A 27667-nucleotide genomic window follows, 5' to 3' on the forward strand; every position below is an offset into this window, starting at 1 on the left:
CCAGAACTGCTTCAGAAAGTGGCAGGAATGACAGTATAAGTGTGTTTGAAGTGAGGGGGTATATTTTGAGGAGGATTAATGGCAATGTGTCTTTTACTGTAATACATTTTTTTAAAATTTAAACATTCACTGTAGTTTTTGATCACACCTCGTATATCCATCTCTTCCTGATCTAACTTCCCATCTCCTCTTCCCTATTTCCTCTCAAACCCTATTTGCCTGATGGGGAAGAAAAGAAGGAGAAGGGAGATAGGGTGGAGGAAGAGGAATTGGGCTGGGCAGATAGAAGGGAGAGGGTCCCAAGCGCTTTATGAGAATGGGCAGTACTGGTGCCCTGTAGGTACAGAAGCTGAAGGCTGGGGTCCCAGCTGTCGGCTGGGGTTCAGAGCCTAGAACAGCTCTCAGCCCAGGCAGCATACCTCATGCTTCCTTTTCCCTATATGCCTCCACCCCATTCCTCCTTGGGATTCTCAGATTCATCTTTCCAGAGGTAAAGAGGTAAGCCACAGGAGGAGAGAACCTAAAGAGAAAGGGAGAAAAGAGCAGAAAGAGTCAACGGAATGCTGCTCTAGTTCAGTTTCATTTACAATCTCTTGTCGGCTTCCTCCAAAAAGCTCCACCCACCTGGGTGCTGGCCCCCGCTGTGTGCCCTTAAGGATTCTATTCTGTCATTGGGCTCCATGAAAGCTCTTTCTCCCTGGGGAAGAGAGGTGTCAGTCTAGGTGCCCAGGCATTCATTCAACAAACAGCACTATGCCAGACGGTGTTCTAGGCACAGGCGATTCAGAGATAAACAAGAAAGATGTTCCCATCCAAATGAATCTTTCTGGAGCAAAGTCTTATGTAAAGGAATCCAGGAAGACTTTCCAAAGAAGAGTCAGCCAGACACTCAGAACTACCATAAGGGCCTAAGTTTGAAACAGACTGATACATTTATTTAAACTCTAAAGTAAGCCTGGGAACTCAGATCCTCCAACTCTACACTTCTCTTATAAGGAGACAGACACGTCTTCATGCAAGAAAGATAAAGACTTCACCTTCGATGCCACCTTAGACTGACTGGCTTGAGAAGGGCTGTGAAAGCCCATCTGGGCTCAGGCAGGAAAAGGGGCTGTGATAGATGAGCAAGGTCTGCGACATGTACTTAAGGGATGAGTGATGGCACATGTGCTCTGCATTACGACGCCAGCCCTCACATGGATTATCTTACATCTTTCACAGTTGTTCCACACCTGTTCATTTCCCAGCGAGGCAACAAGTTCCAGGGAAGGCAGCATTATGCAGTAGAAGGAACACTGGAAGCTGAACAGAGGAGCTTTTCTTTCCCTTTTGGAACATGGCACGGTGGGATGGAATGAGCGAAGATGTCCAGAATCAGAGAGGCAGGGCTCTGGAGCTGGTCACTCCCCTCTTCCACAGATTGATCCTGCATGTGTTATAGTTGATTCTTGTGTTTCACTGTAGTTCTGTTTTATAAAGTCTCTGTGAAGACTGAATTAGCAAATACTGAAAACTCCTAGGAGAAATACAGGGTGAGGTGCCTGCAAGCCTCCGGTCAAAACGTTTTCAATCCACACATAACTTCGTTTCATGTGTGTTTCTGTTGAAAGACACCTTATTTCCTATGTACAGGTGGTTCACTGACACTGACTTCACAGCCAACAGCACTAGGATTCATGCCTGAAACATACCTAACACACGTTTTCTCTGCAAGGTGCATCAGCCTTCTTGTGCTTAGGGACAGTAGACAGCACTTCAACATCATGACTGGGCGCCTTAAACAGCAAAATCACCAACAAAATGTACAAAAATCTCAAAAGTGTGGCACAAAGTAGACGTCAAAAGGGAAAGTTGTTGACAGAATAAGAGCTGAACCTAGATGGCAGAGCGTTGCCTTGTTTACCTCAGCTGGATACGTCTAACGTGAACGTTGGACAACTCAATTTCTTCCAGGTGAATAACCAGGAAAAGCGCCAGGAGTGAATTAGAACACATTTTAGTGAGTAGGCAAATTTGCAAATACGGAATCCATGAATAACGAGGATGGACTGTACTTACCTTCTATGAACCGCAGTAATGGTAACTCCCTAATAAGGTAAACAAGAGAAGGTATGTAAAATGCTTTACATGATTCCAGTTAGTTCTCCTTTATACCAAATACCTGCATTGTCACCTTTTGTACTTCACCTGCCATGCTCAATCCTGAGAGATAATTAGATACTAAGAAATTTCCAGGCAAATGTACCACCTTTATCCCTAGAGCATAAATCCAAAACTACTCACACTATCTGAAGTAGAAAAGGAGGCATTTTGAACCAATATGAAAGGCACTCTTCTGGGGCACTAAAGTGTGGGCATCAGCACAGCCAGGCCACCCTGGGAGGGGACTGAAACAGAAAGATTAGAAGCAGTCCCGTCTCTCGTGTGGCTGCATCATTTGTCACCCCTGCTTCTCTCTGAGCATCTGCTACACTTTCTTGCTTCTCTCAGCAGACAAGTTTCCTCTGCCTTCTCTGGCCTCCTTGCACCCTCATAATTTGGGCTTACATAGGGTTCTGGAGTCCACGGCGCTGCCTGCAGCCTGACTGCCTGGCTGGTGCACACCTGGGGTCTGTGCCCGTGTAGCACCACTCTCCCACATCTGGTAACAGAGGAGTGGACTGCCTCCTGGCTCAAGGGTTGGCGGGTGACCCAGGCCTGGCCACTGCGTCTCTCTCCCGCGAATCTGACGCTTTCTTAGTCATTTTCTATCACTTCTGTCATTACTCTGTGTATCTTTTTGCTGTCTCGTGGTTTTTGTTTGCTCAGAGCTCTTGTTTATCCACCATTTCCGCTTATTCATGAAGTCTGAATACTGCCTTCTCTCTGTGTCTTTCAGCTTCTGCTCTCACTGATTATTTTTTCTTTGTCTCTCCGGTTCTGATTCCTGAAAGAAAAAGTCATTGGCACAGTTAATTGCCATTTATTTAGGCAAAACTTTCATGCCAGGACACCCTGTAGGTTAATGTCCCACCTATTGATTGGCTGTTCCAAGGTCAAGGTCAGTGCTTGCCATTGTCCCACAAGCTGTGGGCAGGGATGTAGGAAGGGTGCGTATGGTATTGAATGTGGTCACCTATGTTTAATGATTTATCCAGATGCCTATCTTTTTCTAATACGCCAAGTCCAATCTACGAACAAGTCCTATTAGTACTATTCTCAAAATATATTTAGAATGTAGTCACTTGTCACCATTCCCACTGCTCCCACTCTGCTCCAAGTCACACTTCCTCTGACTTGCAATACCCCACACATCCATTCCCCTTAGCCCACTAAGAGGTCACCTGCTTCTAGGGATAGTCTATTCCCAACATCGCAGCCAGAGCGATTCTTTTAACACCTAAATCAGGTCATGCCATTCCTTTGCTTCACATAGCGCAACGGCTTCCCATTTCACTCAAAGCAAGAGCCAAAGACATAGCCCCCATTATGCTCTGACCTCATATTTACTGTTTCCCGCCTTGTTCATTGCACTCCAGCCACACCAGCCTCCGTGCTTTTCCTCACATACCCCAGCACGCTCCACCACAGGGCCTTTGCTCTAGCTGCCCCAGGTGTCTGAAGCACCTTTCTGAAAGATACCGGCTTGACTAACTCCTTTAGATCTTTACTCAGGTCTCAACTTCTCCACAAGGCCTGCCCGACCAACCCATTCCATACTATAATTGTAATAGTATAGCAAATTTGTAGTAAATACTGTAGTTTTAAATACTATAGCTCCCCATATATCCATTCCCTCTTACCCTGTACTACTTTTTGTTCCTGCACGTATCACTTTCTAACATTCTATATAAATTACACTTGGTATTTATTGCCTGTCTTCCGCTGGTAAACTGTAAGTTCCACAAATACAGAGATCTTTGTCTATTTTGTTCCTTGATGTATACTGAGGGTTTAGAACAGTGCCTGGCCCAAGCACTCCATAAATATTTGCTGAATTGAATTGAATTCCTCGGTAGGGAGCTATAAACATGGCAGGTCCACTAAGGCTTTCCTAAGCAATATAAAATATCTTTTCCAAGGAAATTTATAGCACTAAGTGCACATATTGGACAAGAGGAAAAGTCTCAAATCAATAATCTAAGCTCCAATTCAAGAAGCTAGGGGAATGGGCCGGCCCGGTGGCTCAGGCGGTTAGAGCTCCGTGCTCCTAACTCCGAAGGCTGCCGGTTCGATTCCCACATGGGCCAGTGGGCTCTCAACCACAAGGTTGCCAGTTCAATTCCTCGAGTCCCACAAGGGATGGTGGGCTGTGCCCCCTGCAACTAGCAACGGCAACGGCAACTGGACCTGGAGCTGAGCTGCACCCTCCACAACTAAGACTGGAAGAACAACTTGAAGCTGAACGGCACCCTCCACAACTAAGATTGAAAGGACAACAACTTGACTTGGAAAAAAGGCTTGGAAGTACACACTGTTCCCCTTCCCCAATAAAAATCTTTAAAAAAAAAAAAAAAAAAAAGAAGAAGCTAGGGGAATGGCTCTACCATTTTAGGAGAAGAGTAAAATAAATCCAAAGCAAAAGGAAGGAAATAACAAACACAGGGACAAAAATCAATGAATTTGATACGAATACCATGAACAGCTCTACACAGATAAATTTGACAACTTAGATAAAATGGACCAATTCCTTAAAAAAAACAAACTAACACAACTCACCCAATAAGAATGTTTTACCCCCCCAAAATAATGTTTTACCAGCTCTCTGGGCACCCCTAAACCCAGTCATTTTAATGCACTATAACTATTAAGGAAATTCATTACATAGCTATCAGGATGGTTAAAATTTAAAAGTAACACCAAATGTTGGTGAGGATGCAGAGAAACCAGGTCACTCATACATTGTGGGTGGGGCTGTAAAATGGTAGAGCCATTCTGGAAAACAGTTTGGTAGTTTCTTAAAGAACTAATCATGTCACCACCATACAACCCAACAACTGCAATCCTGGGCATTTATCCCAAAGAAATGAAGACTTATGCTCACACAAAAATCTGTACATGAATGTAGCAGCTTTATTCGTAACAGCCAAAAGCTGGAGACAACCCCGCTGGACTTCAATGGGCGAATGGTTAAACACATTGGGTATATCCATTCCATGGAATACTCAACAATTTAAAACACAAAAGGAATAACATTGACACATGCAAAATCTTGATCAGTCTCCAGATCAAGACTGATCCACTGATGCTAAGTGGAAATTGCCAAAAGAAAGTACATGTTGTATGATTCCATTTATACAACATTCTTGAAATGACAAAATCATAGAAATGGAAACCAGATTGATGGCTGCCAGGGAGAAGAGACTGGGTAGGGGTGAGGAGAATGGGAGGGAGGTGAGGATGGTTCTAAAAGGGCAGCGGCGGGATCCTTGTGGTGACAGAACCGGTCTGTAACAATATCAATATCCTGGCTGTGATAGTCTTGTCGTTTGCAAGATGTTACCAGTGGAGGAAACTGGGTATTATTATTCAGGGTTCTCCAGAGAAATAGAAGCAAGAGAATAGACAGATAGATATAACTATAGATACAGACCCTGATATCCAGGTATTTATATAGCTCTACAAGAAGCAATTTATTATAGGAATTCACTCACACAATTATAGGGATTCAAAGTCCCATGATCTGCCATCTGCAAGCTAGAGAACCAGGAACCCCAGTGGTATAATTCAGTCCAAGCCCAAGGGGCTGTGGACCAGGGAGGTCAATAGCGTTCAGACCAGCTCCAGAGGCCTGGGAAGCAGGGGCCAGTGGTATAAGTCTCAGTCTGAGACCAAAAGACCAAGAACGACGAGCACCGATGTCCAAGGGCAGAAGATGGATATCACATCTCAAGCAAAGAAAGCAAATTCACCGTTTTTCCAACCTTTTGTTCTATTCAGGCCCTCAAAGGGTTGGACGATGCCCATCCACATTGGGGAGGATCCTCTTCTTCACCAGTTTACTGATTCAAATGTCAGTCTCTTCCAGAAACACCCTCACAGAGCCCCCCCCCCAAATAATGTTTTACCAGCTCTCTGCGCACCCCTTAACCCAGTCAAACTGACACATGAAATGAACCATCAACACTGGGTAAGGGGCACAAGGGATATTTCTGTATTATTTTTTACTACACACAAATTTATAATTATCTGAAAAACAAAAAGTTTAATTTAAAAACTCTCTCAATTTTAAGAAACCATGGAATACTTGAGTTATAGCTATTTTGGGGGAAGAAGAGAAATACTTTAATTATTGATTGTAAAACCACATCTCAGTTTCAGAAATGTTAAAATGTGGAAAAACACATCTTAGAAATTAGCAAATATATTAGTATGCATGTTTATTTTTATTATACACATCAGACACAGGAAACATATGGAAGACACCAAAATAACAATAGTCATGTCATCTCTAAGTGGTAGGATTATGAGAGTTCTTTTTTTTTTTTTTAGCTTATCTGCATTTTCTCATATTTTCATAGTGAACACATATTACTTGTGTAATTTTCAAAGCACACCATATTGTTAAGACATTATCTATTGCTTGAAAACCCTAACCAATCTCCAAATTATTAGTCATTTCAGTCTTTCATATTGTAAAAATCAGTATCTCGCAAAGCAGCACAGATAGCTCTAATTATTAGAAATGAGAGCTGTTGAAAGCAAAGGTCTGTACTGCCTGTGCCTTCAGAGGGTTTAAGGACATGGATTTGGTCCCAGCACAGGTCAATTAACTTAGCTTATTCATAGAGGAAAATGGTACACCGGCCGCATGGCTCACAGGGGCCAGGCACTACTCAAACACTGTCCACAAGAGACACAAATATGTGAAAGCAAACAGGCAACACAAATCCATCTCTGCTTAGCACCCTTTCTCACCCTGAACAATTCCTCATTTCCTCAAGAGGTCAGCAGGAAATATCAACTAACTACAAAAGTCATTCCAATTAATAACCAGAAATAAAAGTGTGAAAAGCAATTCTTTCACAACCAAGATGCCAAATCCCCACTAAATATTTTAATCTCAACCTAACAAGAACTATTAAAAAAAAAAATCCAGGGACAGCTGGTTGGCTCAGTGGTAGAGCACAGTGCTCATAACACCAGGTCGCCGGTTCGATTCCCACATGGGCCAGTGAGCTGCGCCCCCCCCGCCCCCCCCCACAAAACTAGATTGAAAACAGTGAGTTGACATGGAGCTAATGGGTCCTGGTAAAACACACTGTTCCCCAATATTCCCCAATAAAAATTTTTTTTAAATTCCAAAACCTCAATGATACAGTAAAAGGAAATCAGACTATGGAGAGTTATTCTAGCTCATACCTAGAAAGACTAAACAAATAATACCATAACACTTCCCATTCACAGATTTAATGCAATGCTAATTAACAGGACAGTAAGAGTTATTTTATAAATACAAAATGCAAAATAACTGTAAAGTGCACCTGAAAAAAAAGCATACAAAAATGTTAGTGTTCTGGGAGGGAAGAAGATAATGTTGCAGAACTTCCATTTCCTGGATTTAAAAACATTGCAATGTCACATATAGCAGCAATTATCAAACCTCTTGGGCAGTTCAACTGTCAATTCAAGAGGCTGTTCTGAGTCAGCATGGTGAAGGAAAATGGGGGTAACAGGCCCGGCCTAAGACCACTCAGAGGCAGTAAGTGTCTCAGGACACTTTTGTTTGCAAGATGGAGAGACCTCCTTCAAGGTATCTCAAGTAAGAGAGGGTGTATTTTAAGGCTATTACAAGCAATTTCACCTCATGTAAGAATGGAAACAAACCTCACTGCACTAAAACTATGAACTAACGCAACTCTCTCCTTATGTAAAGAACCGTTCCTAGTGCCCCCCTCCACCAATCAACCCCCACCCCCAAGGTCTGAGCACTGGTTGGGTGACACCTCACCTCAGCTCCCATCCAGCCCCAGGAGCAGCAACTCTGGAGAATGTTAACCTCCAGACCTCTTTTATATGTCTGTATTCACATGCACATACCTATGGTCATACCGTGTTTCCCCGAAAATAAGACCTAGCCGGACCATCAGCTCTAATGTGTCTTTTGGAGCAAAAATTAATATTAGACCCGGTCTTATTTTAATATAAGACCGGGTCTATAATATAATATAATATAATATAATATAATATAATATAATATAATAACGGGTCTTATATTAAATTTTGCTCCAAAACATACATTAGAGCTGATGGTCCGGCTAGGTCTTATTTTCGGGGAAACACAGTATGTATATATATTTTAAAACTAAAATGACTTCACTTCTTAAGGAGGAAATAGGAGGGAAGAATCTGAAACAACTAGATTTTTTTTAAAAGTAGACTAACTGACCAAATCAAGAATTTCAGAAATAAATTCAAATCTATACAGTAAGTTAATGAATGAAAAATTTGGTGAAATAAGCACCAGATAAACGAATCCCTATTAAACAATATAAGAGAAACTAGATATCATTTAAAAGAATATAAATATATGACCACGTTTTATACCATATGCCCCCATAGATTCAGAGGAGTTCAATAATTAAACCAAAATCTATTTTCATTTGAAGATAAAAATTTCAAAAAATCATCATAAAATATAGACGACAATACAATAATATGCCTTTCCTAACATAAAACAATGTATCAATTTTAGAATATTGAAACATTTAAAGAAATCATTAATGGCAAGGTCAATGGGTTTTACGCTACAAAACACAAAGTCAACAATTTAATTAAAAAGTGAATTCAAGATAAAGAGCAATGGAATGAGAAACCACTAAAAATACATGTCAAATAAAGTTTATTATCTATAATATATAAGGGACTGATAAAGATATAAAATATCAGTACTCTTTTATGGAGAGATAAATAACCAAAAGATATAAATAACAAAAAATACAAAGAGTAAAGAAACAATTGGGAAGATTCCCTGTCTCACTAATAATTAAGGGAACTGAATCTAAAACAATAATGAGGTAACAATTTATTATCAAGAGTAAAAGTGAGAGAAATCCAATGTAAGCCTAATAATGGGTAAATAGGTACTTAACATTGGTTATAGTACCGAAAATTAGGAAAACCTGTCTAAAAAGCAACATGGGAATATACCTGTTAATCCCACTTTGGGAAAGAAAAAAAGATTTTTAAAACTGTTTTTTATGAATATGGCACCTTGAGCTGAGCTGCCTCCCAGATGGCTCGGTAGGTTGGAGGGCGTCCTCTCAACCACAAGGTTGCCGGTTCGACTCCCAAAAGGGATGGTGGGCTGCGCCCCCTGCAACTAGCAACGGCAACTGGACCTGGAGCTGAGCTGCGCCCTCCACAACTAAGACTGCAAGGACAACAACTTGACTTGGAAAAGTCCTGGAAGTACACACTGTTCCCCAATAGAGTCCTGTTCCCCTGAAAAAAAAAAAAAAAAAAAAAAAAACTTATATCTGAACTACTCATGACTGTGAAAAACTGCATATAAGTCAAATGCCCCAAATAGAGGGAATAAGTCATGAAAACACTGATATAGTAATATGGTAGACTATTGAATTGCTAATAAAAATAATGAATCTATGAACAATGTGTATTAACAGAAAAGAAAACAGAGAAATTAAAATATTATGAAAACAACTTGATCTGACTATGTAAACATTATGTCTATACAACAATAGAGATTTTTTAAAAAAGCAAGCAGAATCTTTGTACTTTTTGTCGATCTCTTTAAAATTTTTTTGATTTGGATCAACTCTAAGTTTGGTTAAATACACATAAAACCATAATATATGCAGTTTTCAATGAAATTTCCCAGATAATCAACTATGAAATTTGGCAGGTGACATATGTCACAATTCTCTCTCCTCCTCCAACCCATCCCCATTCCAGAAGTCCTAGGACTAGGTGAAATTTGAAACAGAAATTCCTGCTGTTTAGTTTCTCATGGCTTCTGTGGTATGCTGCCTACCGAGAGATCCCCTTCAGGATTGAGGCATTCCCCCACCTGTGTGGGAGCTGACTGACAGCTGTCACATGAATGTCTCTCCAAGAACTGCCCTCCCTCCACTCAAGAACGTGCCTTGCCCAAAGTCATGCCCCTCTCTTTGGGGGCAGCCACTTCTAATACCTGGCCAATCCTGGGGAAGAAGGAGGATAATAAACGCCAGACTCCTTTGCTTCCAGGAGACCCCTGTGAAGGGTCCTCTCAGCTTGGAGCTCCCTATGGAGTCCTTTGTTGCAACTGCATCACATGTACTTCTCCCTCTGTCCAACCTGCCACCGCGAGAGACCAACACTGAGCCCCCAACACAGCACCATTCGTCCAGAAAACCAACCAGCCACTTGATGGCAAGCTGATGACACCAGAAGGGGCAGTGATTAAATCTGACTAGAACACAGATTTGAGGTATGGGGTTTGCCTTTCCTGCCCTCAGGGCTTCAACCAGCACCATTACCTGAGCACGTATAGTGTGTGATTCACCAACACGGAATCCTGTGTACTATTTTTATTGGCCCGGGAACCCATTTCACAATAGAGTAGGTGCAACAGTGGCTCATGACCATGGGATCCTATTGCATACCACACTACACAGAACATATTACCTGTTTCCCTGAAAATAAGACCTAACCGGAAAATAAGCCCTAGCATGATTTTTGAGGATGACATCCCCGAAAATAAGCCCTAATGCGTGTTTTGGAGCAAAAATTAATATAAGACCAGGTCTTATTTTCGGGGAAACATGGTACCAGCTTGACAGAGTGATGCGATGGCCTTGTGAAGGTATAATTGAGCAACCACTTTGGAGGTGATACCCTACAGTAATGGAGTAACATCTTCCAAGACACAGCATACACCATAAATCAACAATTATTGTATGCACTTGTGTTCTCAATAAATACATGGTTCTGGAATCCAAGGGAAGGAAGGAAGTGGGAGTGGTCCTGTGCCCTGCTTACCACCACTCACAGCAACTTACTTGTGGTAGTTATGCTTTTTGTCCTAACAACTCTGGACTCTGTGGGTTTGAGAAGCTGGCAATTGACTAGGTCGTTCTTTGTCTAATTTTGACAGTAAATGGAGTTGCTATAGCCCGAGAAGGACATGGTAACTAGAGGCCACTAGGTAAGCTACCTAGACAACAGAGCTGAGGGTGAAGGAAACAAAACCGGGCTGTAACAGGTCAGGGAGACAATGAGAATCAGTTGCAACCTTCAGACCAGGAGCAGTACCAGGAGTGTCGTTTGTCCCACTAACCTTCCTCTTGTAAGATTCCCCAGGAAAAGACACCAACCAGGGTCCAAAAGGAGTTGTTCCCAGCCTTATTATATAAAGTGACTAGACCCAGAGCAAAGAGTAGCTCTAATGGATACGCTGGTGTGCCACTCTGACCCTCCTTTCTGGAATGAGGTAATCATTCCCTTGGCTGCTGGGAATACTGGCAGCTGATGGCTCTCAGACAAGTGTCTCTTCGGATATTGTCCTCAGTTGCCCAAGCTCATAAGCAGCCTACATCTAATGGCCAGTCCATGCTCAGGTACAAAGGCCCAGAACTTTTTGCTCCCTCTTTCCCCACAGGATTGGCTGAGAGACGTTTCTTGCGACCACACTGCAGTTCAACTCCTCCCTCTGCCCAAGCCTACTTCCTTCACTCCTCTTCTGGTATTAAATCCCTGGGCATTCCCCAGTAAACTTCCTGCATGCAAACATCCATCTCAGAGTCTGCTTCTGGGGACTCAATATACAGCAGTTACATCAGTTTAAAAAAAAAAACAAAAACAAAAAAACAGAAAATACTATGTAGCACACTAGGCTTTGTGTGACTTATGTGGATACTAAGAATCCCTGCGTCATCTATGTCCAGAAAGCTCACTTACCTCAACCGCAACCCTGAAACTATTTCTTCTCCTTTTGAAGACTTTGGTTTTCTGGGACCCCCATTGCATGTGCTGAATACCAGAACAGCCAGGAAGCCTTTCAGTTCTGCTTTTAATGGTCATTTCCTTTCTTCTTTAGCTTTGGTTTCGTCAGACCCTGAGCTTTCCAGAAAGCCATCGGTCCCACTAGTTGTCACTTGACTCCTCCACCCATAGTCGAGTAAGTTTCAGATGCTGAGAGAGTTGTAGGAATCTCTCTAGTGTCACCAGGAGCAGGGGAACTTAAATTCCTCTGGCTAGCAGTGACCATCTTGTTCCTGTTTCTTTCCTTTGCCCCCATTGCTTTTCTTTCATCATAAGAAAGCTAAGTCACTTCCTTACTTCACGTCCCTCTGCCCACTAGGATTTCAATACCTTTTTATAGTAAGTCTCTATATTACACTTTCAAATTTTATTAATTATTATATAATTATTCTTTAAATTTTCTGGATGACAAGCTATAAATGGGAACTCAGCTTCCACCTTCCTTCCTTCCTCCCTCCCTCCTTCTTTTCTTCAGTGAATTTCATGTGTACCAACTCTGAGTCATCTCTTAAGTGAAGCTAGGCTATACCTACCCTTATTTCATGTTATTAAATGTGATATTAGGGACACAACCATTCCTTTTTGAAACCTCTCTAGGGGCCAAAGTTGGCAGCAGATTGCTGGTCTGGCTGAGTCTTGCAGCACATCCCACTGGAACAACCCAGAGCTCTTCCCCTTGCATGGGGAGTGTATTAACAGCATTCTCTTTGTGTAGGAAGGCCTCCAAGTTTTGTAAAGGCCCACTATACTTCATGTAGTAAAGTGAAATGTCCCTAACCCGTAGATTTCTATCGACCAGCCAGTCTTCAAAGGCCAACAGGACAGGGTGGCTGGAAACCACAAGCCAGCCCCCTGCCCAGTGGCTCCTTTAAACCGTCAGGCCCTGTTGTGTACTTCTAAATCAAGACCCACATAAAATTGGAACTTCTCCATCCTCACATTGTTGTTGACCTTAGGCTGAAGCCTTTCTACACCCTCCACCTTTCTACAACCTCCAGGTTTTTGACCTTGCAATTCATTCTCCCTCTATGCCTCTCCCTCGGGGCATAGCTTGGGGTCGGCAGAGGGAACCACTGTTCCTTGTCTGCACATTTACTCAAAACACAGCCATTTCAGATGGAGAACTATCTACAGAAGGTGGACAAAGCCTGGGACTATAATATGATTACTTCTCCAGTTGCAGAACTTTTCTCGTTCTGTGGTCATCTTTTGTATCCAACCATAGGTGCCATTTTTCTGACTTGGACTTCGAACTCGTTTTGTTCCTGAATCAGGATTCAATCCTACTCATCCTGGTACAAATCAAAGAACGCTGAAAGAAGGTAAACTGCACCTCAGAACCCTGAGGACCTCTGAAATTGGAGGTACCAGGTGCCTCTGAAGATGGAATTGTGGGTGGAAATAAAAAATTGTTTGAAAGTCTTTTTAATGATAAGGTAGACCCCCAGATCTTCTTGCCAACGTAGCACAGCCAAGTGACTACCTTTCTACCACCCTAGAAGAAGCCCGGAAGTTTACTCGATGAAAGGCTGGGTAAAATGACCTGGGGTGGGTGCACCAGGCACAGCTTTAGGCGGGAGATTATATGGCAGTCTCTACAGGGAATGATGAGCTCCCTTCACCTGGACCCTTTAGCCCCTTTCCCCTGATAAGCTCCTAGAATGCTAGAAACCAAGTTTAAAAACTCCCATGGAGAGAAGGTGAGGGGATTAGAAGGCACAGTCGGTAACCACAAGATTGCCACGGGGTTACGAAAGTCAATTTGGGGAATGTAATCAATAATGTTGTAAAGATTTTGTAGGGTATCCGATGGACACTTGTCTCGTTTAGGGAGACCCCCTCAGGGATGATGTAGATGCCTGATCACTGCACTGTACACCTGAAGCTGAAGCTGAACAATAATGAATGTCAACTATAATTTTATGTGTGTGTGTATATATATATATATGTGTGTGTGTGTGTGTATATATATACATATACACACATATATATACATATACATATATGTATACATATACATATACATATACATATACATATATATATAGTTACAGGAAGCGGAGTACAGCATAAGGAATAGAGACAGTGGAAATGTAACGGCTGTGTGCGATGTCAGAGGGATAGTAGATTGAGGGAGAGGGGTTATCACTTTGTGAGAGGTATAAATGATAAATGTGGAACTATTACAGTGTTGTGTACACATAAAACAAAAAAAAATTAATTTAATTTAAAAATAAATAAAAACTCCCATGGATTTCTGACTCATTGACTGACCAGCCTAAAAGAAAATAACTTCAAATAATGACATTTGGAGGTCCTCCACCCACAAAACAAAATATGACACTACTGTGAAGCCCAACAGTCAATGAACTCTGCCCAGGGGGCATTTAAGTGCCTCACTCTTAAATATGAATAGACAGCTATTTATGAAGTCACTAATGTGAAACACAAACAAAAAGAGTTCCGAGGGAGATGACAATGTAGGAAACAAAAGAAAATTTCAAACACTAATATTTACATCTTTAGATAGGAGAAGATATTGCATCCATGAAACAACGACAGGATGCCTTTTAAAAACAAAGCAAAATAAAAATGAGGACAGGAGGAAGGGGACGATCCGAGAACCACAAAGAGCTTTAGAAAATAAAAATAAGCTAGCAGAAATTTAAAAATATAATAGAAGAGTTAAAGACCAACTTAAGATAATCTTTCAGGAAAAAATAAAAGAAAGAAGAAAATTAGATCAGTTCAAGTGATCCAACAAGAGTTGTAGAATTCTAGAAAGAGTGAGCAGAGAAAATGGAGGGAAGGGAAATACTGAAATACAAATGTACATGAAAACTTCTCAAAACTGAAGGGGATGTGTTTCAGATTGAAAGGGCCATTGTTTTTTTCATGCCCACACTGGATGAAAAAAGACCCTATTCTGAGGTGTCTCATCATGAAACTTCAGAACATTAGGAAGAAAAAGCGGATCTCAAAACCTTCCAGAGAGGACAAAACATCAACAAACAACCCTGGAATCCCATAGGAGGTATTAGTGTCAAACTTCTCAGTAGCAACATGGAAAACTATAAGACAAAGAAGCAATACCTTTAAAATTCTAAGGGAAAACTATTTCTAACCTAGAATTCTACATCCAGCATATCATCTAAGTGTGCTGCTAAAATGAAGGCATTTTCAGACATGCTAGGTCTCAAAAAAATTTTACCATTCATGAACTTTTTCTCAGGAAACTATTGCAGGATGACCTCCATAAAACCAAGTGAGTAAACCAAGAGGAAAAAATGAAGTTTAGGAAACAAAAGATCCAATAAAAGAGAGATGCAGAAGGAATTCTCAAAATAATGAAAAAGGGAAGTCCCAGGATGACAGCTGGACCTCTAGCCTAGAGAGCAACCAGTAGCTACTGGACAATGAAAGGCTCCAGGATGACATTCAGAAGAGATGTCTGTGAGAATACAAACAAAACTGACAGAGTGAGAGATTTATAATTCTGTCAGAGGACTTGGCAGAAATTAGTAATTGCTCTATAGAAACTAAAGTTTAAAAAAGACAATTATTAACCTAAGGGAAAACAAAATGATTATACAAGATACAACGTGAACAGCAAGCAGTTCAGTTCACCTATGAACAATATTTCCATAGGCACAATAATGTAAACACTGAAAACAGGTTTAACAAAAATTGTGATATAATTATAATGGGAGGATGGTTATAGGTGAAGGGTGTGTGTTATAGGGTGGTGTGGAAAAATGAAATCCTACCCCATAAGAGGAAATCAAGAGGTAATACCTAAACTGAAAAGTCAAGGGGGAAAAAAGTATAAGCACCCAATGTGAACCCAGTTGGTTCTGTAGAGCAGAAATCACAGGTGGGAGGAGTGGGTAAAAGCACTGCCATTTTGTTTTGTTGTTGATGCTAAAAGCCTTGTATTTGAATTTCTATAGTACGTGCTTGTATATTTTTCATTTTTATAAAGACTAAAGTAAAAAAAAAATGCGTTAGGGAGAAAATCAGGGACAAAAGAAAATTAGGGTAGAAAACAGAAGTTGAAGTCAGAAGTCCTATTAGATGCCATGCACATCATTGCTAAAGATAGGCTGGAAATTTGGTTCTGAGCTTTTCAGCAGCCAGCACAAAGTGGGAAATATAATCATTTATACAGTTTCACAATGTCCAAGAGATAAAAAACAAACCACTTATTCAGGAGAAATATATCTATTCCTGGTCCTTAGATCTAAGAGACATTTTTCCCATCTGTCCTCCTAAAGAGAACACCATGTGATATAATCAACCACATCCGCATCTACTTGCCTACAGTAATGCAATAAATCTCATAGAGCTATTTTTTATCACGTCTCTCAACATACACTGATGGCAAAATGCCAGTATAGAGTCCAGTAAAAGCAATTCTGTGAGGAGATAAAAATGTGTTCACTTCAGAGAAGCAATAAAGCACAGTGGCTAGGGCATGGACCTAAGTTCCAAACCTGTCTCTTAAGAATGTCACTTAATTACTCTGCACTAGTTTTCTCATCTATAAAATGGGCCTAAATATTATCATCTCCTGGGATTTTCTGAGGATTAAATGAGTTTATGCACACGAAACACTTAAAACAAAGCCTGGTACATGTAAGCACACACACACTCACAAAGACAGCTATTATTCAGAAAAATGTTTTTTCAAAATGGGTCATAGATTTAAAGATAAAATGTCAAACTATAAAACTTTTAGGTGAAAAGAAAGGAGAAAACCTCGGAACCTAGGGCTAGATAAAGAGTTCTTAGATGTCACACTCAAGGCATAATCCATAAAAGAAAGACAGATAAGTTGGATTTCATTAAACTTACAAACTTTTGCCCTGCAAAAGATCCTTAAAGGATGAAAAGACAACACACAGACTGGGAGAGAGTGTTTACGAACCAAAATGTACTTCGGAAAGTATTGCAAACCACACATCTGTGAAGGATCAGAAAAAAAAAAAAAGGCTCAAAAATCAACAGTAAGGAAACAAACAGTCCAATTAGAAAATGGGCAAAAGACATTTCTATGGCAAATTAAATATGTTTAACATCATTAGTTATTAGGGAAATGCAAATTAAAACCATGAGATATCACTATACACCTATGAGAAACGCTCAAATACAAAACAGTGACAAACCCAAATGCTGACAGAGAAATTGGCTCTATCATATATTGCCGGTGATAATGTAAAATGGTGTAACTACTTGAAAAATAGTTTGGCAAATTTTAAAAACTAAACATACACTAACCACATGACCCATCAATCACACTCCTGGGCATTTATGCAGAGAAATGGAAATTTACGTCCACATAAAAACATGTACAAGATTGTTTATTATAGCTTTATTTGTAATTGCCTAAAATTGGAAACAACCCAAATATCCTTCAATGGGTGAATAGTTAAGCTATGGTATGTCATCTCATGAAATACTACTCAGCAATAAAAAGAAACAAACTACTGATACCTGCAATAACTTGGATGGATCTCAAAAGAATTACAGTATACTAATGAAAAAAGCCAATCTCTTAAGGTTGAATATTATATGATTCCATTTATATAACATTCTCAAAATGATAAAATTATAGAGATGGAGGACAGATTAGTGATAGCAGGGATTTGGGTTGGGGGAGAAAAGGAACATAGGTGCGACTATAAAGGGGTAGCACAGGAGACCTCTGTAGTAATAAAACAGTTCAAAATCTTCATTGTGATTGCGGTTATATTAATCTACACAGGTGATAAAGTTGTTTAGAACTACATATACATACCCATGCATGCATATCACACACACACACACACACACACACACACACACACACTGAGTACATTTAAAACTGCTGAAATCTATCAGAATCTGAATAAAATCTGTTGACTGCACTAAGGTCAATTTCCTGTATTTAATGTTGTACTATAGTGTGTAAGATATTACCACTGGGGGAAACTAGATGAAGGGTACATAAGACCTCTCCGTACTATTTGCAATTTCCTGTGAATCCATAACTATTTCAAAATAAAGTTTAAAAAAATAGATGCTATGAAAAATGTTAGGTAAATCCTATAATGAAATTTTATTAATTTGGGGATTAAAGTTACCTTTATTTAGCAAACTCAACTCTTTCTTTATAGATAGTAATAAAATGATACTTTAAACATTTGAAGGGATGGTAGAAATTGTAAAAATTCATCTTTCAAAATATGGTGAAGGCAAAGAGGGGTGTAGGGGTGTGTGTGTGTGTGTGTGTGTGTGTAGGGGGGATGCGTATGCAGACACTCACTGTTTCAAGAAGGAAGTAGCATATTTCCAAGCATCTTGCAGAATGGCACTTATTACCGTAGACCAGTGTCTGGCCCTCAGCTTCTCATGTTCAAAAGCCTGATTTTCTTACAGACTGAGCATGTATTCCCATTCTAGCTCACAAGACTGATGTGCTATGCACAAGAAACTCAGCCACACAGATGTGCAGGAAAAACCAAGTTTCTTTCTGGTCTTTAAATTAACTTACTTTGAACTCCAAACCCCATCCTATAAGCTGGAGGGAATTCAACCTAAGTAATTCTTTGCCAAGGCACTGTTGGTCCAGTTACTGCCCAGACACTCACCGGATACGATCACTCAGAATGGTGACTGTGGCTTTTGTGATGGGACTCAGTACTGGAATCCAGCTTTCCAAGCACTGCAAACAGCTGTATTTCCCTCGGAAGTCTCGCACCCTCTCAGGCTCTGACATCTCCCTGATCCCTGCTTCAGAGCAACTCCTATAGAAGCCTCTTACTTCTCTAAGATCCTTTCCCTTCCAGCTCTCTAGGATACCCAGCATCAGCTTAGCTTTTCCAGAAGGTAGGAAAAATCACTCGCTTGAAGCCATCTCTCCTTTTCATCCTGCCAAGCCAAAATCCCGGTGGTACGGAATTATAAAGCCTCACTCCCTTCTAAAATGTGGGGAAGAAAAAATATATAGGGAGAACAAAATAAAACTAATATTTTAACAAGTCATTCTGCCAAAACTACATCGAGCCAGAAAAGCCACTTTATTAATTTGCAACGAGCAATGAATGTCACAACAACAGGTCACATCCATGTGGCTAGCCTCTGTAAAATAGACATTCAAGGTCCTAATTAGACCATTGCTTGGTGAGCCTGGAATCAGAACCAGGGATATTAGAATAATTCAGCATTTCAAGGTGTCAGGCTGCCAGGGCCTGATATAGGAATCCCACAATAGGGACAGTTATGTCATGCTATGGGAGCTGGACACACAGGAAGTTCATTGGCTATAATCCCCTGAATCCATGTTTGCTTTGAGAATGTCCTTGCCAGTGGAGTTACAATATTCACAGGCATTTCACTGGGATTCTTTTTCCCAGGAGAGCACTTGGATGAACACTACCAACATTTGTCCTAGAGACTGTCCTTTTCTATGTTTCACTGACTAACCACCGCTTCTATCAAATAACAGGCCAGCACTGCCAGTCTAGGGTTCATGGCCCTTCTGGATGATTTTGCATAGATCTGTTCCAATCAATTATACAAGGACTTTGTATACGAACTCTCAAAGAGGCACATAATCTCTTTGTTCTTCGGTGAGCCTTCCTGTACCCACCCCCTCCTGATAACGGTACGTATACAGCAAATTCTATTAGAAGATCCTGGTGTGGGATTCCAAACACCAGGAGCATCCGAACAAAGGAATTATCTTAAACAGTTTAAAAATAATTATACATTTTAAAAAATGACACCATTATAACAATTGAAGAATAGTACATAGTTTTTGTTTGTTTTTGTTTTTTAAAGGAGGGAGCAGCTCACAGTGCCCCACGTGGGGATCGAACCAGCAACCTTGGTGCTACCAGCACCGTGCTCTAACCAACTGAGCTAGCTGGCCACCCCAAGAATAGTACATTGTTAAATGCAGTATGCATGATAATGGGTGAAATCTGCTGGATGCAAATGATAGTAATGTCACTGAAGTCAGATTTTAAAGTGTTGAGTGCACATTGTTACGTGTGGTCTTGCTGTAAAAGTTCTTGGGTATTTATGTTTTGGTGGGTAACAATATCTTTTTTTTGGAGTATTGTATGTGTGCTGTGTTGAGATGTCTACACTTCAGACATATCAATAATCTAGTATAGGATAGGCAAGTCCGTTTCCCCCAACTCTTCGCAGAGAAATACTGAGCGTTCCAATGAAAGTACTGTACTTGAATTTGCAAAGTGCTTAAAAACAATCTTTACGGTAATTCCTCATCTATATATCTATGTGTATATCAAAAATTATTATGCCACTTTCTATTTTATAGAAGTATAAGAAAATATAATAACAGTAATAATAACAATAGATTTCAAAGTTCCTTTTTCCCCATAAAAAGTTTAACAAGTTACATCACCCATGGCAGTAAGAATAAAACTCAGACTGAGCCTGCTCTCTCAAACTCTTTTTGGTAAACTTGTATTCTCTAGTATCCTCTGCTTGCCTTTTTCTCTTTTCAATCTTTTTTTTTTTCCTCCAGTTTTCTTAAAATGGCACACGCCGGGTACTCATCATTACTAATGAGACCTTCCCAATCTTCATCGAGTCATTATGTCCAGTAAAGCCAGAAAAAACATCAGCCAACAGGCATTGTGAATAATTTCGTAGTAGCTTTATCTATCAAGATAAATGAACATGCTGTAGGATATTAGGGTTTCTGAAATAATTCCAGTACAATTTTGGGGTTCCAAAGGCAGTATATGAAGTTTGTTTAAGTTCACTTCAACTGGTTTATGGGTTAAACTTAGCATAATGTTTCTATCAAGTTATGCTGTTTTATTTTTATTTAATTCCTTGACTATTTATGAAACACATGAATGTTTATGAAATACATGAATATATTTACTTTGAGCTTTGCTTTTCTCCAACTCATGCATAACGACCTTTTTTTATTTATGTAAACTTGAAATAATAATAATAAGCTAGTTGTGTTCAGCTCTGTCCTTTGAGATGAAGAGATGCAGTCATAACCCCAGAGGTCAGTCAGATGTCTCTATTGCCTCTCAGCATGGTTACAAGTAATGACTGCTCACAATCTGTTCAGGTGACCATTTCACCCAAGATACATTTTTGCTAAATACAGAACACCAGGCACTAGGAGATGAGGCTGAGAAAACATGTTTTGTTTTGCTAAGACAAAAAAAGATCCAGTCCCGTGTATTATTATTACCTACTGACTCCATCCTATTGCAACTGGTGCCATCAGGACATAATCTGTTCACGTCCTGTTGCTCTGACCAGGGCTCCGGTCTTGCACACACTCTGGGACACTCATTTGGCCAGGAAGATCCAAGGGCATGGGGAGAGAGCCGACTGTCGCTACATTCTATGAGGTGGCAAGAACCATCTCATTAGGTTTGGTTTCCACTGCAGGAAATTATCAAATCAGATCACTGCACATAATGGGGCTCAATCTCAGAGGCTAGAGTGAGATTTAGAAGGCTTTCAGCCCACTTATCAAAATGCTTACAGTTCCCATTTCACTGCGGATGAAACAATAATAACTATTGAGCAAAGGAAGTTAATCCACATCCGGAGGATTTTATTAAGTTAAACAACATAAATTGTGCAGATCCCAGGCAATGAGTTTCATACTAAAATTCACAGCAACCTATAGGCACATTTCATCAAAAGCCATAAATAGATAGACGTTGTATCTTTTTCATTACTATCATGAGTCTAACTGAAAAACAAACAGCAACTGTGTAATTGCAAACATCAGGGGGTTTTTTTAATCGGTATTTTTCTTTTAGCAACATGGCAAATCTAAGACTGACAGGGACCTATCATATAGTGTTGCTCACAGAGCAATATCAAGGCATTTTTTTTCTATACTGAAATTTAACATTTTATAGCAAGTATTTTCTAAAGAAATCTTTTTTATTTGATCTTTAATCAATATAGGCGGGGTGTGAGGGAAAGTAGGTAAAATTCATTTATTACACAGTCAAGAAGAAACCTATTTCTTGTACTTAGTATTTTTAAACTTTGTTTTACAGTTGGAGATTTTTTATTTATCTGTACCTTATAATGTGAATTTATTTATGTTTTTGGTTACATTATTCTATATGCCAAAGCATATGGTATGTGTCTCTATGTCATATGCATACTCAGTGGTATGTTGGTAAGCCAACAGGACTTCAAAAAACAAAGTCCTGATTTGCCAATTTCTATGCTAGATATTCCCACTGTGGCCAATTTCAAGCTACCAATATATTGCCACAAAATGTGGAGTTGGGAAGAGATGTGCATATTTGGCTCTTGTGAGCCAGTACGAACTCCAACACCATTGTATCTATGTGCTCGCACGTGTGCATGTGTGTGTGTGTGCATGAGGACATATGTATACACACACACACACACACACACACACACACACACACACGAGGGCTGTGGAGTAGTGAGGAAAATGAAGCCAGTGCCTACCTTGAAATTCCACCTTTAGTACTCAGTAGTTATTTGACCTTGGGCAAATCACTTAACTTTTCTGTGCCTCACTTTCCTCTTTTACTTAATAAACATAATAATAGTACCACTTACTAGGTGTGTTGTAAGCTTAAGTACATTACCATATGTAAAGGGTTATCGATAACACATAAACATCAGCTATTACTGTCATTGCTAATAACAACATTGTGTATATGTAACTGTGTATATATAGTATAGTAGTCTGTCAGGAGCCGGCCCACCGGAAGCAGCTGATGCTCCATCTCCATCTCCTCCTCCACTCCCCAGCCTCTGCCCCATCGCTCCCCTCCCCATTTACAGGTTCAGGTTAGCCTTGCTGGGATTAAGTTCTGTCCCAATCAGAATCAGCAAATCTTTAGACGTGAGTCTAGAGCGGTTCTGTTATCAAGACTCAAGTCAGCTGTCTTACCTGCTTGTCCCTCTCCATCGGTGCCTAGAAAGCTCCCATTACTGGAGCACTGCCCTGGGTGTTTGGCTACCTACCCTCATCCCCCAGAGTCGTTCAGCTCATCTGGTTGTCTGTCTTCTATTGGTGGTTTCTGACCGGTGGCTTGCCCTGATCCTTGCTCTGTGTGTTTCACTTGATCTCTGGACCTTGACCACTGGGTTCTGACTCATGACCTTGGCTTTGGTTTGGAATCCTGACTGATGATCTTGTTCTGGACCTTCCCCAGTTTCTGTCTATTTTTACTGCACTCCCAGCTCTCTTGATTTGGGCTATCTTTAAGTAGGATGGCCATTCAACCTGGGTTTTCCAGATAGTGTCAATTTTAAATATTCTGTCCTTGTGATTCCAGTGTTTTGGTATACAAAGTATATTGCCCAGAGAATTTTTGATGACAGAAATAGTCAAAACATATCTTTTTTTATTAATTCATAAAATATGATCATGGTTTGTCTAACCTTTTAATTTCCAGTACTGAAATGACCTCCAGTCTTAAAGCCCAATCCCAAACCATGGCCAGGTTCTCCTCCTCTATCAGGCAGTACCATATTACATGGTAGAGATGATTTGGAAAGAAGGCACAGTTCAGAGGAGGCCCCAAAAACCTCCTTGACCCAGATTTCAAATAATGGCAGGAATGTCATATATTCTATTCACATTTTTTAAAACTATTATTGTATTTGTGTGTACATATTGTAATCATCCTGTATTTATTATCACTTGAATACAATGAAGGCAAACAACTTCATTGTCTCTGTTTTCCTCTGGTTCTTCTGTTAGTGACCAAGTGTATCAGCAGCTATCTCTAAAAACTACCTGGAAAACCCAGGTTGAATGGCCATTCTAGTTAAAGATAGCCCAGATCAAGAGAGCTGGGAGTGCAGTAAAAATAGACAGAAACTGGGGAAGGTCCAGAACAAGATCATCAGTCAGGATTCCAGACCAAAGCCAAGGTCATGAGTCAGAACCCAGTGGTCAAGGTCCAGAGATCAAGTGAAACACACAGAGCAAGGATCAGGGCAAGCCACCGGTCAGAAACCACCAATAGAAGACAGACAACCAGATGAGCTGAACGACTCTGGGGGATGAGGGGTAGGTAGTGAACGTTAGTTAACTGTAATAGATTACAATATTATTAGCAGTATAGGCAGGAACAATCTCTACCCCCTGTACCACCATGACAGTTCTGACTACAGCCAAATAAGGACAAGAGAATCCCACCTCCCGCCGGAAGGAGTGCGCAGTGAGGACCCGCCTGGGAACGCCTATAATGCCACTCCTGAATTTCAAATATTTCATACCCTCATTTTGAAGGTAATAAATTCCTAAGTCCCTTTGTTCTTCGGAGCAGTTACTCTTCTCTGGGCCTGCCCACTCGCACCACCTTGGGAGTATACTGTCCCCCTCCTTTTAATAAATTCACTGCTTACTTGGCTCATTCAGCGAGTCCTTGAATTCTTTCCTGTGGCATACACCAAGAACCCGTTTTCCGGCAACAACCTCACCTTCTTTCCAACTGATTCAAGCTCCTGGCAGCTTTTTCATCTTGTCAGGCATTCAAAAGCAAACTCTTGAAAATAATCCCTCGAAGAAAACTTCAACATCCACATTTCCACTAGAGCTCTAAACAATAATTATTTCTCTAAATCAATGTCTTCTACTAAAAGGGAGAAGCATTAAAACATTATTTGGTGGTGGTGGTCTCCATGGGTTGTATGGCTGGGTGGTGGGGGACGAAGTAGGAAGGTGGGTCATAGTGAAAATTCTTTTTTCTTTAGAACCTCCCAGACAAGCAACTCTCGGGTCCTTCTCTTTTTAGAACTGACTAAATCTAGCAATTTAAATAAAACTCATTCTTTTCTATCTACACCCCTTTATGAAGAAAGAAAAATAGGATTAGAGAACTGGACTGAGTCCAATTCTCACTAACTCTCTTGATGCACGCCCAGGGGGCCTATAGACAGAATGCCGGGTATCCATGAATTTGGAAGGGAAAAAAATTGTATCATTATTTCACTGACCTCTAATTGAAATTTAGCGTGTCCTTCAGGATCTCAACAACCTCTGCCCTATCTGTCACCTCCTCCCATTTGTGGGCTTAAACTGGCCATATAGTCCTTTGATTATTGATGGAGACAAGAAACCAGTGTATTAGCAGTACTTATGACTTTTCACCAATAAAAATCAGACATTTTCTTATTGCTTTTACATTTGTTGCTGATATCTCAAAGTATCGTATTTGCTCATCACTACTTCAAAATTATGGTAGTTACTAGACTTGCTGCTACATCCTTTAATTTAATGTGTTAAGAAAGAAGCACATGTATTACTATATCACATACTTGTTTTTTATGTTCTGAAAACTGTATTTCAATAGAATTTGTTTCCTTTGGATTCTTATGTATTTTATTTTTTAAAACATCTTTATTGAGATACAATTCATACAAACAAAACTCACCCATTTAAAGTATACAGTTCAATGACTTTAATTTACCCACAGAATTACGCACCCATGACTACAATCTAAGTCGAGAACATTTTCATCACCACAAAAAGAAAACCATGCTCATCAGGAGTCACTTCCCACTCTCCTCTCCTCCACCCCAGCCCTAGACAACCACTAATCTATTTTCCATCTTCATAGATTTGCCTATTCTGGACCTTTCATATAATTGGAATCATATAATATGTGGTCTTTTGTAACTGGCTTCTTTCACTTGGCATAAAATTTTTGAGGTTCAACCAAGTTGTACCACGTATCAGCACTCTATTTCTTTTTTATTGCCATCTAATATTCCATTGTATGAATATGCCATATTTTGTTTATTCATGTTGAGGGATATTAGTTTCCATTTTTCAGCTATTATGAATAATGCTGCTATGAACATTCATGTATACGTATGTATATGGGTGTATGTTTTTCATTTCTAATGGGTTTATACCTAGGAGTGGAATTGCTGGTTCATATGGAACTCCATTTTTAACCTCTTTAAGAATTGCCAGACTGTTTTCCAAAATTGTTGCATCTTTTTATATTACCACCAGCAGTGTTCAAGGATTCCAATTTCTCAATATCCTCTCCAATTCTTATTATTGTGTCTTTATTATAGCCATCTTAGTAGGTATGAAGTGGTATCTCACTGTGGTTCTGATTTGCATTTCTCTAACGGCTACTGATGTGCGTTTTTTTCATGTGGTTATGGGCCATTTATATATCTTCTTCGGAGAAATGTCTATTCAAATCCTTTGCCCATTTTTTAATTGGGTCATTTTGTCTTTTTAATTATTAACATGTAAGAGTTCTTTATCTATTCTGGATACAAGTCCTTTATCAGATGTATGATTTGCAAATATTTTCTCCCATTCTGGAGGTTACCTTTTCACTGACTCGATGGTATTATTTGCAGCACAGAAGTTTTAAATTTTGATGTAGTACAATTTTTTTCTTTGTTGTTTGTTTTTTTGATGGCATATCTAAAAAATTATTGCCTAGGTGATGGTTGCACAACTCTGTGAATACACCAAAAATTATTGAATTGTACACTTTAAATGAGTGGATTATACGTGAATAAATCTCAATAAAGCTGTTTAAAAAAAAAAAAAGCCAAAATGGCAGAAGAAAAGGACAGAGAAAAATACAGACCTTGGTGTCACTGTTTGATCATCTCTTGATGACCAATAAATCTTCCTTATTTTTTAAAAATACAAAAAAAAAATCAGTTTCTAAAATTAGGTCATGGTGATGGTTGTACAACTCTGTAAATATACTAAACACCATTGAATTGTATATATTTTAAAGGAATGAATTTTATGGTATGTGAATTATATTGTGTTAAACCTATTTTTAAAAAGACAAAAGAAACCACTGCCTAATCTAGTCATAAAGATTACTCTTACATTTTCTTCTAAGAATTGTATAGTTTTCAAATATATGGTAATGGAAGGAGAACTGACTCTGGGTGGTGAACACAAAAAGTGATTTATAGATGATGTAATACAGAATTGTATACCTGAAAGCTATGTAACTTTACTAACATTTGTCACCTCAACAAACTTTAATTTTTTAAAAAAAGGTAAATAGAAAAAAAAAGAATTGTATAGTTTTAACTTTTATGTTTAGGTTTTTGATCCATTTTGAATTAATTTCTGTATATGGTATAAGGAAGGAGATCCAACTTCATGTATTTATTTTATGGTCTCAAAAACATTATTCAGAGAGGATTTACCAGATGGCCAAGGTGGTCCACGGCACAGACAAAGTGAGAAATCTTTGCTGTAGAAATTGGACTATATACCCTGCCTCCTCTGGGCCTCAGTTTCATTCCCTTTAACATTCATGGGTAGGATTGAATTAGGAAGTCCCCTCCAGTTCTGTGGCGCCCTTTTCTGTGTAGACACTATGGGTGGAGAGCAATGATTCTTTTCTTAAGAAAAATACCTCACGTCTGTGACACAAGCTGCTTCTAAGTTTGTTTTTTGTTGTTGCTGCTGTTTTTAAGGACGCCATTGTCTGGCAATCATGGGAGGGCTCAGCCAGAGCTCTGCAACATGTTTAGGGGGTAGAGGTGACACAATAGGGGAAGGAAATGTTTTCTATTGAAAAGCAGTCAATTGCCTTCAACAAGTTGCCAACAAACTGAGCAAGACTTTTTTTTTTTCAGGTTTCAGCTGAATGCTAGCTTTTGGAAGGTAAATAGAGTGGGCCAGGTGAAAAGGTGACATACCCCCCCAAAT

Source organism: Rhinolophus ferrumequinum, chromosome 11 (genome assembly GCF_004115265.2).
Source record: "Rhinolophus ferrumequinum isolate MPI-CBG mRhiFer1 chromosome 11, mRhiFer1_v1.p, whole genome shotgun sequence".
NCBI lineage: Eukaryota > Metazoa > Chordata > Mammalia > Chiroptera > Rhinolophidae > Rhinolophus > Rhinolophus ferrumequinum.